Raw genomic sequence first — 12,890 nt, forward strand, 5'->3', positions numbered from 1 at the left:
CCTTTCTATATGGGGGGGGGGAGGAGAACCTCTGGCAACAACTCATATAAAAACCCCAGCGCACATGACTCTTCTAGCAAAGCAGCAGCCCCTCCTCTATAGCCCGATCCTGTCTCCTGCCACCCGATTGGCTTATATCTCCACCTTTAACATCTGACCCGGTTTCCTCCTCCAATCGCGCGAGCTCTTTCATTCAGCACTAACCAGAGCAGGGCAAGGGTGGGGGGAAAGAGACGCTATACCCGAGAAAGCAAGTCTACGCGCGCGCGTGCAACCAGGAGGCGGCCCCGAATTCTCAGAACGCGACTGCGCTAACGGCGCTAAGCCTGGCCCTATCGTCGCAAGCTTAGGGTGGAGCTCCTTTTGCGTAGGGCCAGGGGCGGGGAGGAGGCTTGTCCTAGCCGGCCCCAGGTGAATGGAGGAACCTGACAGTTGAGAGGCGGCGGCGCAGGAGGAGGCGGCGGCGAAGGCGAAATGGCGGCGGTGGCAATGGCGGCACAATGAGGCGACGCCTGTAGCCGGGGCAGCTGCAGGCTAGGTGCCGCCTGGCAGGTAGGAGGCGCCGTCAGCGTCCCTCCTCCCCCGTTTCTGCCCTTTCCCTCCCGCGCTGCTTCCGCGAGGCGAGATGGGCTTTTCCTCTCCAGCTCTCGGTAGCGAGCCGAGGGGGCCCCCAACACCTGCCGCCCGCTCGCCCGCCTTGAGGAGCTGCAAGACGAGCTCCGCCGGAGGAGCCCTTTTGTTTCCTCCTCCTCACCTCTTTTTTCGCCTTCCTGCCCGCGGGCTGCGCGGCCGGGGCCTCCCCTCGAGTTACCCGCCTCCTTCCAGGGGGTGATGGCTGGAGCTAGCCCCCAGGAGTTCCCTTCCCCTGGGTCACCTCGCGGATATCCCTCTTCTTCTTTTTAAAACAAATGAATCTTTATTAAAAACAAAGAATTGAAACTTACAAATGCATTAAAAAGAGCATTGAATTATATCATTCAGTTGCATTGCATAAAATAGTCAATAGAAATACTGCATATCGCTCTCTTCCTAAAACCCACTTGCCCGAAGTAATGGCGTCTTAAAATCGGCATTATCCAAAATCACAATACAAATAAATCAGTGCCGGGGTGTGTGTGTGTGTATGAGAGAAAGATGAGGCCAGATTCTCGTCGTAGGATCTCCTGCACGCCTTTTGCGAGGTTTTCTTTCGAGTAAAGCGGGCTTGCACGTGTTCACGTCTTGCTGCGTCCGTGATATTTCAAACTCGGGGTGGAGAGCCCCGTGCATGCTTGTTAATGTGCCCTGCTGCTGAATGCAAAGGAGATGGCGGTGGCGTCCTTCTGAGGAAGCGTGCAGGGGCGGCGGGACTGGGGTCGGAGTTCTCCCCCTTCCTCCGACGCTGCTGTGCTGTCTGCAAACATCGCCGTAGGGATTTTGCCCAGTTGGGCTGCATTCGCACATCTTTGAATGTGGCGCTCTGGTTGCGTTACAGCAGTCGTTCCAAAGCGGATTTCCCCCCCTGTATGGACAAGACAGTTCAGTTGTGCAAACCGAGGGGACCAGATCTGGGCAGCAGGGGTGGGAGAAAAGCTCGCCACTGAGGTGGGGGGGGGAGGGGGGTTCTAGTTCACTTCCTCTCCATTTTCTTTTCCTGCCTATTGGAGTCCCCCAAGCATAGTTTTGATGAACGATGGGGCCTTAGCATAACGTCGGTGGGTTCAGGAAAATCTGAAACAGAGCGGCGTCAATCGATCCATGACCACGGGGTTGGAATAAAGGGTTGGTAACCTCCCGATCTTCTTGCGTATGCCGTCCCAGGTCGATTCCTTCTTTTCTGTCTCGAGTATTGCTGGATTTATAGGAAGGTTACCAAGCCTCCTTTGTAAATAGTTCATCCTTTTTTTCTCCCTAGAGGGAGGCATGACCCCTCTTAACTTGCAACCGATTAAAGAGTAAAGAGGAATCCTCTCTAGTTGCTTAGAGAGGTTGCTCTCCTTCTCAAGTGTAGTTGTACGCAAACGTGGCTCTTAACAATTGAGCAGTAGGAAGGAATAAGAATATTAGACTGTTGTGTATTGTATAACACTAGTGAGTTGAAATGCCCTTCTTTTGGGTTAAGCTCTTTGGGAAGTCCTATGGAATATTTAAGCTAGGGGTGTGTGTTGTAAAGGATGTGTTTTACTGTATTGTCCAAGACATGTAAGGCTAAGTAACACATATTGGACTTGGTGTATTTGTGGGAGAGGGGGGAATCTATTGTGATGGTTTATTCCTTTAAATCATATTGTTTTTATGGAGTTTGTACATTGCCCAGAGCCTTGTCTGTGGCAGGTATTGGGCAATTAATAAATATAATAAATAATATTAGTATCATAGTAAAGCATGATATTTTTGAAGCAGAATTCCATTGTTTCTCAGAGAATTGTAAAGACTGCACTGTCTGGAGAATGGTTACCACCCCCCTCCCCCCCCCCCAAAAAAAAAGGGCAAAGGTAGAAAATTGCATTCTGAATCCACTTTTGTCCGGTTTGAGTCCTAATAACAAGAAGAGGTTACTTACTTACTTATTTACTTACACTTATGCTGTATGTCAGGGGTGGTCAATGGTAGCTCTCCTTATGTTTTTTTTTGCATACAACTCTCATCAGCCCCAGCCAGCATGGCTGATGGCTGGGGCTGATGGGAGTTGTAGGCAGAAAATATATGGAGAGCTACCGTTGGCCACCCCTGCTGTATGTGTTAGGCCAAATGTGCTATATTCTTCTCTATAGAACAGTGGCCCTGCAGTCCTGACCTGAATAGCCCATGCTAGCCTGATCCTGTCAGATCTCAGAAGTTAAGCAGGGTCAGCCTTAGCTAGTATTTGGAAGGGCAACCTACAAGGAATACCAGGGTGTCTGGAAAGTGCACCCAGTGGCCCCATACTTGCTTCAAAGAGGTGAAAAGTAATTCCCTCTTAACTAGCGTTCCTGTCAAGAAATGGTTGTTTCCTGTGGGAAATGGTTGTTCACCTCTTCCCTCCTGTGAGTACCTGGTACCCTGTATCTTCTTCCTTGCAGGGAGAAAATAAGATGGGGTGTTCTTTTGAGAAGCAAGAGGTAAGGAAAGGCCCAGTGACAGTCTCTGCCCTTCTTGCTCTTCTGAGAGCTACTTCAATAGCAGCTTATAGTAAGTTCAAGAGATTGCCCTTTAAAATATAACAATTCAGGATGCAGTTCAGAATCTTAATTTGGAGGCCTAGTTCTAGTTTGTAGAGTGAAGAAATCTTTTAGTTTCTCTTTTGAGTAAATCATCTAGCAACCTTATTTTTAATGTGGATTCAGTGCTTTGAATCTAGAACTGCGTGTTTGTGTGTGTCGAAAATCCTGTCAGGTCACAGCTGGCTTATAGTGACCCCATAGGTTTTTCAAGGCAAGAGACTAACAGGTGCTTTGCCATTGCCTTCCCCTGCATGGTGACCCTGCGATTGGTTGGTGGTCTCCCATCCAAATAGTAACCAGCGCTGACCATGCTTAGCTTCTGAGATCTGACTATATTGGGCTAGCCTGGGTCATTTGGGTCTAGAGCTGGCATAGCAGATATGTCTGTGAGGCTATAGCTCAGTGGTAGAGCATCTGCTTGGCATGGAGAAAGTCTGAGATTCAGTCATCAGTATCTCCAGCTGAAAGGATCAGATGATGCAAAAAACTTCTGCTGGACAGCCACTGCCAGTCTGTGTAGGCAGTATTGATACTGATGAACCAGTGGTCTGATTCAGTATAACACAGCTTCATGTGTTCATGTCTAAAGACTGAATTGCGAATGAGATAATGTAAACGACAGACCTAGTGGAGGGTGAAAGTGGGACTGACAAAATCTTGGACATTCTAACATTTTGCTGGTGTCTATCGATCTGAGAGAATCACCCATGGAAAATATGTTTTCCCCAAACCACAAGTCCTTAAGTGTATGGTAGAAATGTATTAAATGAAATCAGATGCTTCAGCTTCCATAGACTCTAAAAGCATTGGAGACCATTTATGACACTACTTTAATATTATAGTGCCAGAGGTATAATAGGAAAGCTGCTGTGAGAAGAAATTAGTATTTTTGATCACTTCCATTAGCAATGGAGTGGAAAGGGGTAGATGCAAGTCAGTCATCTATTTTAAAACTATGTTTTGCATTTTGCAAGGAATAATTTAAGGCTGTTCTCATGTTTATTTGTTAGCTGTGTTGCCTTTGAATTCTTAAGGCATCTCATATCATTTAAAAAGAAAATATACAGAAACACGCAATCATATGAACAGTGATAAAACCTGGAGAATAAAGACAGCATTTATTGCACTTTTATCCTGCCCTTCTTCCAGTGAGGTTAGGGCAGTTTACATGGTTTGTCTCTCCTTCATTCCTCACAACAAGCTTGTGAATTAGAGTAGCCCGAGTGTGTGTGACTGGTTCATAGACACCCAGTGAACTTTGTGACTTAATTGGAATTAGAACCCATGTTTCCGTAGTCCCATTCTGGTACTCTTTTGACTCTAATTAAAATTAGAAAGATTATAAAGAACATATGCATTAACCAAATTTCTGGGGAAATTGTTTTTGCCTGGTACCTGAAACTTAGCAAGGTAGCTGCTAGGCAAACAGCTGTGAGGGCAGATGTGCAGCAATCAAGTCATCAGTACAGAGAAGACCCTATCTCTGGTTGCCATTTGCATTACCACAGAATGTGGGCCCATACAAAGTTGATACTGATCTTAGCTGATATGGGGATAGAGTGTCCTTCAAGTGTTCTGGCCCCCATGCTGTTTAATGCTTTAAATGTAAGAACCAGCACCTTTAAATGTGCCCAGAAACAGCTTAGCAGCCCAAGTAGTTCTTTCCATGATCTTTGTGCTGTAATCTTGCATCATCTGTAGAAGTAATAAAATTGCTCAAAATAAAATTATATTTCAGGAGCTGTCTAACGAGATACAAACCCATTAGTTAGCATCGAAAAGTAATTATATCCCTTGTTTCAGTGGGTGCATGGAAACTTGTTCATGACCCTTCCCACTCAAGGCACAGCTTGCTGCCTCGTTTTCAGTTCTGGAACAGTGTGTCTTTGTTGGGAATAGATAAATCTGAATTTTTGGGCAAGGGATATAAAAGAAGCTGTTGGTTTTGCCAGGCAACTGGAGATTGCATTGTGGTTTGAGATGTTGAACTGTAAACTGAAGAGCCTCTTGGATTCAGGTGGGTAGGTCTGGAGCAATAGAACTAAGTTTGAGTCTAGTGGCACCTTAGAAATGTGCATGCACATGAAAGTTTGTACCCAGAATTAAACTTCGTTGATCTTCACGGTGACACCGGACTCAAACTTTGAAAAACCTCTTGTAGGTATATTGCCCATGGCTGGATTGGGGTGCAAGCTTTATGAAAGTTCTGGGACTTTAAAAAGAAAAAGAAAGAAACTTTACTATTTTGCTGCTTAGGTTTTGGGCAGCTTTTTTCCCCTTGCTAACTTCTTTTTGTCTAAAAAGATAGTAAAATAAAAGTCAAGTGGCACCTTAAAGACTAACAACATTTATTTCAGTATGAGCTAAAAGGATGCCTGCGTGGTTAATGTCCCAATCAAGGAAGAAAAGAGCACATGTTCTGGCAAAATAAATGTGAGCTGACAACAGGGTGAGCAAAAAGGAACAAATTTGGGGACTGTATCCATGCAGAGCTGCTGTTTTGGGAAGGGTTTGTCTAAAGAACTGAGTGAAATTGAGAGGAGCAGATTGCTAAAAAAAAAACATTAAGACGCATTATTTCTTAAAATGTATCTGGAGAAGGAAGTTGGTCAGGGAAGTGGCTGGGCCTTTGGATGACAAAGGAAGCAAAGGATTGTTTAAAAAAATAAATAAAATAAAAATAAATGAAAGAACGGTTTGCATCTGTTTTTACTGGAAAATGTGGGGAGCTGCTGTTTTTTTTGAAAAGGGTGTCTAAGGAACTGAGTTGAACTGAGAGTATAAGGTCAAAAGTTCTAGGGCTATTAGGTACATTGAAAACTGATAGGTTGCTACATCCAGACTGCATATTCCAATAGTTCTTAAGGAACTTGAATGTGGAATTATTGATCTACTGACCAGTACATGTAACTTGTACCAGACGGCTGGAAAGTAGCTAATGTCAGACTGATTTTTTAGTTCCCAGAAGGGGGTCCAGGGAATTTATGACCAGCTAGCCTAACATCCATTCCAAGTAAATTAGAAGATACTGTTATTAAAGATGGAATAGTTAAGGAGCAATGCCTGTTAACAGAAAATCAAAATGGCTTTAGCAAAGGAAGTCCCACTTCACCAAACTTTTGGAGTTGTTTGAGCAGGTTAACAAGCATTTGGAAAGGGGAGATCTCTCCATTATATACTTGGCCTTCCAAAAGGCTTTTAACATGGTACGTCACCAAAAACTCCTGAATAAGCTTATCAGTCATGGAATAAAAAAAGTGTGTCCTCTTATGGATGGAAATTGGTTAAATGACTGGAAGTAGAGAGTAGGAATAAATTGACTGTTTTTGCGAAGGAAGGAAGAGAATAGTGGGGCCCCACAAGGATCAGTTCTTGAACAGGTGTTTACTTTATTATATATACTTTATTATATACTTGGCCTTCCAAAAGGCTTTTAACATGGTACGTCACCAAAAACTCCTGAATAAGCTTATCAGTCATGGAATAAAAAAGTGTGTCCTCTTATGGATGGAAATTGGTTAAATGACTGGAAGTAGAGAGTAGGAATAAATTGACTGTTTTTGCGAAGGAAGGAAGGAAGAGAACAGTGGGGCCCCACAAGGATCAGTTCTTGAACAGGTGTTTACTTTGTTCATAAATGATCTGAATCTTGGGGTGAACTCTACAATGGCCACATTTGCAGAGCATAGTGAAATCTTCAGAATAGTGAAAACCAAGGCAGATTATGAAAGCTCCACAAAGATCCCTCTAAATTAGGTGATTGGGCAATAATAGATCAAAATGAGTAGCCATGTTGGTCTGTCTATAGCACGAGATAAGAGTAAGTCCAGTAGCGCCTTAAAGACTCAAAATTTGTAGTAGAGTATGAGTTTTTGTGAGTTACTTCTCACTTCTCACTGATAATAATGTGCCAAATAAAGTTCAGTGTAGTTAAGTATAAGGTCATTCATATAAGAATAAAAAATCCCAGCTTCAAGTATAGGCAATTGAGGTTTGAATTTAACATGTGGAATTCACTGCCACAGGAGGTGGTGACGGCCACAAGCATGGCCACCTTCAAGAGGGGTTTAGATAAAAATATGGAGCAGAGGTCCATCAGTGGCTATTAGCCACAGTGTGTGTGTGTGTGTGTGTGTGTGTGTATATATATATATATATATATATATATATATATATATATATATATATATAAATTTTTGGCCACTGTGTGACACAGTGTTGGACTGGATGGGCCATTGGCCTGATCCAACATGGCTTCTCTTATGTTCTTATGAATTTGTTGTGACTGAGAGGGAAAGAGACCTTAGGGTTGTAGTGCATAAAAAGGTAAACTGCAAGTACTAGTTGTTTCTGACTCTGGGGTGACGTGAAAATATCAACCCAGCTTCAGTGGTTAAAAAGACAAACTCTATGCTAGGGAAGAGGAAAGAGATTAAAAATAAAACAGCAAGTATTGTAATGCCTTTGTATAGATTTACATTCTGCCCCCATTTGGAACACTGTGTCCAGATCTGGTTATCATAACTCAGAAAGGGTGTGATAGCAAGTTGTTGCTGGAGAAACAAGTTAATGCAGCTGCAAAAAAGGCATTCTTTCAGCATAATGTATCTTGCAGGATGGCTCCTTATCTTGGTTTGGTTGATCTGACTGCATCGGTCCATGCTGTGGTCACCTTGAAGCTAGACTACAGTAGTGTACTCTACATGACTCTGTCCTTAAAAACAACTTGGAAACACCAGTTGGTGCAGAACACAACATGGCTACTATTGGGCACTAAGTGAAATGTGCATGCCATGCCCATTCTGCATACACTCCATATGTAGAGGTGGTCACAAGTGTAGATAGCTTTTAAAGGGGGTTGGACAGCTTCATGGAATTTAGGTCCATCAGTGACTACCAGCTATAGTGAGTGAAGGGAACCAACCATATACAGAGGAAGCAAACCTTCTCAATAACAGTGCAAGGAGGCAACCCTGGGGGGAAGGCTTTGCCTTCTGTGCCCTTTTCATTGGCCCTTCAGGGAGGGCTGTGGGTTGACCAGTGCAGAAAACAAGATACTGGATTATATGGTTTGATCTAGCAGGGTCTTATGCTTTTGATTGATCTTGCCACTTATTCAGTCCCTCTTACCCCTTTTACTTCTATGACACAGTATTTTAAAAGCCTCTTGGACAGGGGATTCCATCACTCTTTGGGCAATATTCCAAGTATTATTTATTTTATTTATTTTTATTTTAGGACATTTCTATTCCGCCCATTCCCCATAGGACTCAGAGCGGAATACAACATATAATAAAACAATAAAATACAATAAACACATTTTAAAACAGGCAACTCAACATCATTCAGATTACCATGACATCACATATTGCCCAGCCTAGCCATCTCACATCATGATATCTCATAGGGATGGCAGTTATTATTCCAATTCCTAGCACAGATGACAGTGCTGGCTGGGGAGGCCAGCCGGATCAAGAATAGACACCCGCCGCCTCAGCTGAAAACCTGGCGAAACAGCTCTGTTTTACAGGCCTTATGGAAGGCTAATAAGCCAGGTAGGGCCCGGATCTCAATAGGGAGCTGATTCCACCAGGTTGGGTCCAGGACTGAAAAATCCCTGGCCCTAGTTGAGGCATGGTGGGCATCTCTTGGGCTGGGAATGGCCAACAGATGTTGGGAGGCCAAACGTAACGATACAGCATACATTTAGTGCTGCAGCTTGAACCCACTACTACTTACTTTCTATTCAGAAGCCTGGATATACATTCTTGCTATGTTTTAAAAAATTATTATCTTCCTCGATTAATATTGTTTTAACTGAACATGTGTTCAGCCTTATCATGTCATGTCCAAAGCCTATATCTTCATTCTCCTTGTATCCATGCTTTAGGTGGGACCTGATCAATACTGAATATAGTTAGCGGTGTTACTAAAAATATACAGTTGTGGTTTTGGTAACGTAATCAGAGTCTTGTTTCAGCTACAGATAGATAGAAATCTTCCTCCTACTCTTTTGGAGAGCTAGTTTGGTGTAGTGGTTAAGTGTGTGGACTCTTCTCTGGGAGAACCGGGTTTGATTCCCCACTCCTCCACTTGCACCTGCTAGCATGGCCTTGGGTCAGCCATAGCTCTGGCAGAGGTTGTCCTTGAAAGGGCAGCTGCTGTGAGAGCCCTCTCCAGTCCCACCCACCTCACAGGGTGTCTGTTGTGGGGGAGGAAGGTAAAGGAGATTGTGAGCCGCTCTGAGACTCTTCGGAGTGGAGGACGGGATATAAATCCAATATCATCTTCATCATCGTCATCTACCATTGGCTGGAAGGATTTACACGTTCACTTTGATGTGAACTTCGAAAGGCTAAAAATAACTTCAAAAGGCCAAAATATGGACTATTTTACACAGCACCCATTTTCTCCTATATACATGATCCTTTCTTTCCCCTCCTCCACTACTTTACCAGGTATCTCTCTCAGCCTCTATAGGGTCCCCTGTAGTATTGGCGAGTGAAGCGAAATTTACAAGCTCCTTCCTTTTCTTACAGTTTCTTTGGTGAAACTAACATTTCCCTTTAGACTAGGGTAGTACTGCTGATATTTCTGCTCTTTGAAGGGACAGCATTAATGGAGAGAGGAGCAGCTATGTAATAGAGAAAAGTAGGGTTAAACCCTATCACCAAGTACAAGCATACTTACAGTAAGCATTTTGTATTTTTAACCATACTTGTTGACATTGAATTACTATGAATGAAATAATGCTTTGTTTTTGAATTATGCTAATATTTTATTATGCAATGATTACAGTCCAGTGGGTACAATGTTGCTACTTGTTCTTTAGTGATTTTTGTGAGTTGACCTCTTTTGGGATAGTATAATTTTCTTTCATTAAAAAAAAACAAGGAAACCCAAACAATAAAGTCAATAACACAGCGGCATTAGATGGGCTGGCGTTAATAACTTGTTTTACTTAGCACCTGGAACTCAAATAGATTTGGAAGGCAAATAGATTTGTTTTACCAGGGCAAACTGTGGTATGAACAGAAGAGCTTTTTTTGGTGGTGGTGGGGGAATGTTAGCAAGCTACAACCCAAAATATGGAATAAAGTTGTTTTTTTAAAGGCCATTTTCCCAAAACAGAACTGGTGGACATTTTTCTGGGTTATTTCCTGAGCATATCTAAAGCAGTGTGGGAAGGAAATCTGAACTCTTTGAATGTATTGCAATCCTCTGTGGTTGGTGCATATCTGGTTGCACTAACACTGAAGGACTGACAAAAATGTATTAGCTGTTCTTGTTAGAGCACCTACCATGTCAGTATTTATTAGCACATCAGTACTATGAATGAAGGCGCTGATGAGTAGTCTCATTAGGGAACATGCAACAAACTCTTTAGTGTAGCAAAAATTGTAGCAGTCACTGCAACAGGATCTCTGATCAAGAATACCTTCAGGATGTGTAGCAGCAGAATAAATCTTATGGTTTGGGGACTTAGTTTTCATTCCCAAGTCTGCTTGGCCTCTTTCCTGTACTAAGAGAGGAGCCTTTCAGAAGAGTCTCAAAAAGAGTTTCTGATAAAAACAAAAGACTAAAATATCCACCTCATAGTAGCACAACAGATGTCCTCTTACTCAAATGAACACAGCTGAAAATACTGGTGAATCTACCTTGGGCTCTTTCATATGTTCATAGCGCCCCCACAGGAGATGTGTGTCCCCTCTGGGTCAGCAAAATTTTTTGCTTGCTTCAGAACAGCAGAGTTCAAGTAATGTGTCGCATGCTCAGAGCCTTGAGAATTGGTGATTACTGTAGTAAATTCTGTTTATGGGTTAGATTTCATTTTTGGTTTCCATAGAAGATTGTGTTCTTCATGTGGAAGAGGAGAGTAACATTTCATATTGGTTGGCTTTTCCTCCCAGTACAATTCATTGCTCGTGTGAGCTAGCCAAGGAACGCACTGAAGGGGAACTGTTCAAAGTATATGTTGGGAGGGACAAACAGAAGCCTCTCTTGGTAGTTAGCCTTACAAAGAAATCACCACCTGTAGCAATCAGCATGACCCACTGTGCAGTTTTTGATGGAAACTTTCCAGTAGCAAATTGTGGGGGGTGGGGGGAGACAAGTATGTCCTGAGAAGAGTTTTTAAAAATGTTTTATAAGATAACTTGGGTTAACCATATCCATAAGCTGAAAGGGTTCACTAGAAATATTCTTGGTTATCATATGGCAGAGCTTGTCTTAAGTACAAGAAGTATACGTTTCAAAGTTCTCTCTCCTTGCAGGGAGAGAACACAAAAACCCTCACTGCTCTTTTGTATATGTTGGCAATCTGCCAGTCTGTCTTAGCTGTATTGGGTGGGAGGAGTATCTAATTTACATTTATGCAAATCTTGTGTCTGGAAACCCACCCCCCACAAGCCCACAGCAGCAGCTGCTACTACATGCCATGGAGGGGGGGGGGAAATGTAGAGGCTGTGAAAATACCATCGTCTGACCACTTGCCTGTGGCTTTGTTTGAAAATGAAGCATATGTCGCAAGGCTCATTTTGTACTGATGGATCGACTGTGCTGATCCGATTGCAAGATAAGTCTACATTTTATTACTTTTTTTCTTTATTATGTTAAAGGTGAGGAGTAATTGTGTTGAATATCTCTCTAGACGGGCTAACAGAAGCAGCAGCCCAGTGCTTTTTGTTGGAAAGCACTGCCGTGGGCATTTTTAAACTTTAAAAAAAGTTTGGCTTTCTACATCCTGAATAGGCATTTGATTTGTATCAACTTTACTGCTTTTGAGTTTTTAAGATGTTGTTGGTATAGGCTTCATAACGCTTAACAGAAATAATCTTTTGTGGGGAGGAAACTGATGTATGAATGCCTGTATTTTGTAGAATCAATACAGGGTGTGATAGAAGGAATAAAATGTAGCTATTTATACAATAGTTTAAGAGTATCATACTTATTATGATAGGGGAGGGCAGGATATAAATCTGATTAAATAAATTATTGGACACGATTCTATGATCAGGATAAAATACTGACAAAATTAAATATCTATCAAGATCTTGTGTTGCTGACTTTCGTTGTCATGTAGTGCAAACAATCCTTCCTTTGTCATGTACAAGAACTATACAGTATAGAAGAAGAAAACTAATACGCATTCTACTCTAGCTACTGAATTTTTCTCCATATACCGTACAACACTTCCAGATATGCTGCATAAAGGGAATGTACTGGTGACTGATTCTGCATTAAAAAAGAGGGATAGCTTATTTGTTGTAGTAACTGGTGTTGCTGCTGTGTGGCGTTGTTCTGGCAAGTTGTGTGTGCCTTTGGCCATCAGACAGGAAGGACTGGCTGAGTGCTGCAACAGGTCTTTTGTCCAGAGGAGAGCACCAACACTATTTATATGCTAATATGGTGTAAACTAAAAGAGCCCTGTATGCAGAGCAGTACTGCAGTTGGAGCCCTCTGCTCACAACCTGAGTTTGATTCCAGCGGAAGCTGGTTCAGATAGCCGGCTCAAGGTTGACTCAGCCTTCCATCCTTCCAAGGTCGGTAAAATGAGTACCCAGCTTGCTGGGGGGAAAGTGTAGATGACTGGGGAAGGCAATGGCAAACCACCTCGTGAAAAGTCTGCCGTGAAAACATTGTGAAAGCAATGTCATCCCAGAGTTGAAAACAACTGGTGCTTGCACAGGGGACTACCTTTACCTTTTT

At 42.8% G+C, this 12,890-nt stretch overlaps 1 protein-coding gene across 1 annotated transcript in view; it reads left to right on the top strand.

Annotated features, from left to right (window-relative positions):
• The first annotated feature begins 261 nt into the window (after positions 1 to 261).
• DICER1 (dicer 1, ribonuclease III) overlaps positions 262 to 12,890 on the top strand; it is a 64,881-nt gene continuing 52,252 nt past the window's right edge. Inside the window, exon 1 of the mRNA XM_060262838.1 lies at positions 262 to 552. The gene's annotated coding sequence lies outside the window, so the exon portion shown is untranslated. The remainder of the gene's footprint in view (positions 553 to 12,890) is intronic.

The sequence above is a fragment of the Heteronotia binoei genome, chromosome 21 (genome assembly GCF_032191835.1).
Source record: "Heteronotia binoei isolate CCM8104 ecotype False Entrance Well chromosome 21, APGP_CSIRO_Hbin_v1, whole genome shotgun sequence".
NCBI classification, from domain to species: Eukaryota; Metazoa; Chordata; class Lepidosauria; order Squamata; family Gekkonidae; genus Heteronotia; species Heteronotia binoei.